Source organism: Portunus trituberculatus, chromosome 34, assembly GCF_017591435.1.
Source record: "Portunus trituberculatus isolate SZX2019 chromosome 34, ASM1759143v1, whole genome shotgun sequence".
Lineage (NCBI taxonomy): Eukaryota > Metazoa > Arthropoda > Malacostraca > Decapoda > Portunidae > Portunus > Portunus trituberculatus.
This window is the reverse complement of record NC_059288.1, coordinates 10,807,242-10,812,425: the sequence shown is the minus strand read 5'-3', so window position 1 is coordinate 10,812,425 and position 5,184 is coordinate 10,807,242. Positions and strand designations below refer to the sequence as shown.

The 5,184-nt window shown below is 41.0% G+C and overlaps 1 non-coding gene across 1 annotated transcript; it reads left to right on the top strand.

The window, feature by feature from the left end:
* Positions 1-3,454: 3,454 nt before the first annotated feature.
* Positions 3,455-3,527, top strand: Trnae-cuc. Its single transcript has one exon. It is a non-coding gene; the product is annotated as a tRNA-Glu (tRNA).
* The last annotated feature ends 1,657 nt before the right edge of the window (positions 3,528-5,184 follow it).

The following is a 5,184-nucleotide window of genomic DNA, read 5'->3' as shown; positions in this document are numbered from 1 at the left end:
ACACTATAACATGGTTTAAATAAATAAATAAAAAAAAGGCCCACTTAAAATGCAAGTTCCCTAAAAGATTGGTAGAGAATTAGACACACCTTGAAGACTTAATGGCTCGGTATGTCATAAATTTCTGTTCTGTTGCAATTTTAACACATGATCTACTTGTTTTCGTTCATCCTGCTTCACTTTCTAGTCTAATTGGAACACTATACGATGGTTCAACTCAGTCTCCATCTTTGTGAATCATTATGCTGCAATCTTAACACTATAACATGATCCAATTGTCTTTGTTCTTCCTGTATCACTTCTCTAGCCTAATTAGAACACTACACCATGGTTTAATTCAGTCTCCATCCTTCCTGAATCATTATATTGCAATTGACACACCGTAACATGATCTAATTGTCTTCATTGTTCCCAAGTAAGTGTTCTATGCTTGCGCGCGCTCTATCCCGGTGATGTTCAAACTTTCTGGGTGATGCGGCCAGATCAGATAGACAATGTATGGTGAGGGGCTAATACTGCCTTAAATTCCCTTCAGTACTGGGAGGCATTTTTACCTCCTTTTTGGATGTGATTAGATGATTTTATTTGCATCAAGAAGGGTCATTGGAGGTCAGAAGATTAATGTCCAGAATCTTCACTATTCTAATCCCATCATATGTTTCTGGAGCTGTATAAAATGGCCAAATAGTAACCAGAATGGATATAAAAATGCGTCCTGCTACTAAAGAAATTAATCCCTTCAATGATTTGACGCGTTTTCATATCTATTCTGTTTATTATTTGGTGATTTTATACAGCTTCAGAAACTTACTTGGGGGATTAAAATAGTTAAGACTGTGGCCATTAATCTTCTGACCTCCATAGATCCTTCCTAATGTAAATGAAATCGTCTAATTACACCCAAAACTCGTGTATAAATGCGTCCCAGTACTGACGAGATTTATGCGTGACTTTTTCTTTAATGCGCCACGAGGCAATTAGCAGCACCAGTTAATGCGTAGAGTCTTTACAAACATCTTCAAAACAGTTACCAATGGAAGAAAAACAAATCATACAGAGATAAAGTGAGAAAGAAAGGGCAAAGAGAAGAGGAAGAGAAATGAGAGCGAAGATTCACTATTATCTTTTTATGTTAGACGAAAAAAATGGCTAAGGACAATATAAAACCAAAAAAAAAAAAAAAAATTTTTAAATAAAAAAACAGCCGACTTACTTCCCAGTCCCCTTGTAGGTCCGAGAGTTGGCCAAAAAGGGATAAATGTCTTGAAACCTCCCTCTTACTGAAGTCAAGTCATAGGAAGGAAATATAAAAAGCAGGCAACGTAGTAATATTATATATATATATATATATATATATATATATATATATATATATATATATATATATATATATTTGTCTATTTTTCGTCAGTTTAGGGTCGCATTAACCCATTCAGCACCATGACGCGTTTCCATATTCATCCAGCTTATAATTTGGTGATTTCATACAGCTCCAGAAACTCATGTGAGGGATTAAAATACTGAAGACACTGGCCATTAATCTTCTGACATCCATAGACTTTTCCTAATCTCAAAAAAAAAAAAAAAAAAAAAAAAAAAAGATCTATAATCGTACACAAATCCAAAGGTAGTAAATGTGTCCCAGTGTTGAAGAGGTTAAATTAATGAAGTCAAGTCACAGGAAGCTGGAAATACAGAAGCAGGCAGCGTAGTAATGAGTATTTTTCATCTATTTATTTATTCTTCATCAGTTCAGGGCCGCATTAAGTATAGTGAGGTGAGGGTGCCTGCTCTTCCCTCCCTCCCCTCACTCCCACTCAGCGCCGTTACTTCCCACAGTGACAACACGTGACCTCTCCTCTGCGGTTCCCCCAGGCGGGTTTTGAGGGCAGTGGGGTTTTTCAGTACTGGGCTCGCTGGGGATTTCTGCCACGGAGCGCAATCTCAAGCATTTCAACACCCCGTGCCTTCCTGTTTGAACCTTCAGTACCGTGACGGATTTCCATATTCATTCTACTTACTATTTGGTGGTTTTACACAGGAAGGATCTATGGAGGTCAGAAGTTTAATGGCCAGAGTCTTCAGTATTCTAATCCCAGCATGTGTTTCTGAAGCTGTATAAATTCGCCAAATAGTAAGTAGAATTAATATGAAAATGCCTCCTGGTACTGAAGAGATGAAAACCTTCAGTGATTTGACGCGTTTTCATATTCATTGTACTTACTATTTGGTGATTGTATACTCATGTGGAGATTAGAATAGTGAAGACCCTTCATATGTCAATAAAATGGTCTAATCACACCCAAAAATTATGGTGAAAATGCGTTGTGGTATTGATGAGATTTAAGGAGTGGTGAAAGTGACTGTGGCTCATAAGAGTTTGTGGTTGTAGTGATGGTTGTGTGCGGGATTTGTAGCGTCAGTAAAAATATAGAAGAAAATTAATAAATAAATAAAGAAGAATATGAAAGAAAATGAATAAATAAATAAAGAATATAGAAAAAAAATGAGTAAAGGAATAAATAGATAAAAAGGGTTGATTACCCACGGAATCATCTCAGTGGCTCTTCGAAAATTGTTATCACAGCTTAAAGCGTTTCAATAGAAGTTTTTTTTTTTTTTTTCTTTATATGTAAACCACTTCACTGCTGTGACTCGTTTCCATATGCATTCTGGTGACCGTTTAGTGAATTTATACAGCTTCAGAAACTCATTGGGGGATTAAAATAGTGAAGACTCCGGCCATTAATCTTCTGACCTCCAAAGACCCTTCTTAATGTCAATAAAATCGTCTAATCACAAACAAAATCTTGGTAAAAAATGCGTCCCAGCATTGAAGGGATTAATAACGTGTATGATCTCTGAGCTCGCTCCGTAATGGGGAAGACTGGCTGGGTGACCAGCAGACGACCGAGGTGAATTACACACACGAGGATATGAAAATATCAGGATGAGGCAGTGTGTGAAGGATATTGGAAAATACAGTTTTCTACACAGAAAGGTGGAAAAGTGGAATGCATTGGATAATGAAGTTGTTACACCACATAATGTGCAGAACTTGAAGGAAAAATTAGATAAATGGAGAATGGAGACAGGACACTATGAGCCCTGCTCGAACCCTGTACAATACAACTTGGTAAACACACACACACACGCGCGCCCGGTAGCTCAGTGGTTAGAGCGCTGGCTTCACAAGCCAGAGGACCGGGGTTCGATTCCCAGGCCGGGTGGAGATATTTGGGTGTGTCTCCTTTCACGTGTAGGTGCTGTTCACCTAGCAGTGAGTAGGTAAGGGATGTAAATCGAGGAGTTGTGACCTTGTTGTCCCGGTGTGGTGTGTGCCTGGTCTCAGGCCTATCCGAAGATCGGAAATAATGAGCTCTGAGCTCGTTCCGTAGGGTAACGTCTGGCTGTCTCGTCAGAGACTGCAGCAGATCAAACAGTGAAACACACACACCGCGTAGTGTAGTGGTTAGCACGCTCGACTCTCACTCGAGAGGTCCGGGTTCGAATCCCGGAGGCGGCGAGGCAAATGGACAAACCTCTTAATGTGTGGGGTGTGTTCAGCTAGCAGTAAATAGGTACGGGGTGTAACTCGAGGGGTTGTGGCCTCGCTTTCCCGGTGTGTGGAGTGTGTTGTGGTCTCAGTCTTACCCGAAGATCGGTCTATGAGCTCTGAGCTCGCTCTGTAATGGGGAAGACTGGCTGGGTGACTAGCAGGCACCCGTGGTGAATTACACACTCAGTCACCTTGAGTTTGTGGTGCTGATATATTAATACACGCTTCACGTTTTAGCCTCGCGCTTTCCTGAGGGCAATGAGCGTGACTTGAGATAAGACTCACCCGATGATACCCAAGCACACACCCTCCCCTCCTCCCCTTCCTCCACGCCGCCACGCACCCACTCTAACTCACTCACTCACTCTGACCACACCATTGTTGACCAACACCACCACCACCATCACTCCCTGTCTCCCTGCCTCACACCCTCTGTCTGTCTGTCTGTATCTATGTATGTCTACTTGTCTCACATTGTCTGTCTGTGTCTGTGTCTCTCTACTTGTCTCACAGTCTGTCTGTCTACTTGTTTCACATTATCTGTCTGTCTGTATGTCTGTGTCTGTCTACTTGTTTCACATTGCCTATCTGTCTGTGTCTGTCTACTTGTTTCACATTGTCTGTATGACTGTGTGTGTGTGTGTGTGTGTGTCTACTTGTCTCAGTCTTTTTCTTTTATATATATATATATATATATATATATATATATATATATATATATATATATATATATATATATATATATATATATATTAAGGCCTATAGAGCCTATAGGCACACTTGAAGAGTATTTAGGAAACGCTGTTCAGCTTCCGCCCATTAGTGGCGCAGGCAATTTTGTTTATAGTGGTGGGCATATTAGGGCCCATATCACTGCCCAAGCTCATCTTGGGTGTAACCACCTAGAACCTGGGTAACATGGTGACATGTAGGTAAATGTCTGTGTGTGTCTGTGTCTGTCTACTTGTCTCACATTGTCTGTCTGTCTGTGTGTCTGGGTCTGTCTACTTGTCTCATTGTCTGTCTGTTTGAGTGTCTGTGTCTGTCTACTTGTCTCACATCATCCGTCTGTCTGTGTGTCTGTGTCTGCCTACTTGTCTCACATTATCTGTCTGTCTGTATGTCTGTGTGTGTCTGTCTACTTGTCTCACATTGTCTGTCTGTCTGTGTGTCTGTCTACTTGTCATACATTGTCTGTCTGTGCGTCTGTCTACTTGTCTCACATTGTCATTCTATCTGCTTGTCTGTGTGTTTGAGTCTTTATACTTCTCATATTGTCTATCTGTCTGTCTGTCTGTCTGTGTCTGTGTCTGTCTACTTGTCTCACATTGTCTGTCTGTGTGTGTCTGTCTACTTGTCTCACATTGTCTGTCTGTGTGTGTCTGTCTACTTGTCTCACATTGTCTGTGTGTGTGTGTGTGTGTGTGTGTGTGTGTGTGTGTGTGTGTGTCTACTTGTCTCACATTGTCTGTCTGTGCGTGTGTGTGTGTCTGTGTCTGTCTACTTGTCTACTTGTCTCACATTGTCTCTGTGTGTGTGTGTGTGTGTGTGTGTGTGTGTGTGTGTGTGTGTGTGTGTGTGTGTGTGTGTGTGTGTGTGTGTGTGTGTGTGTGTGTGTGTGTGTT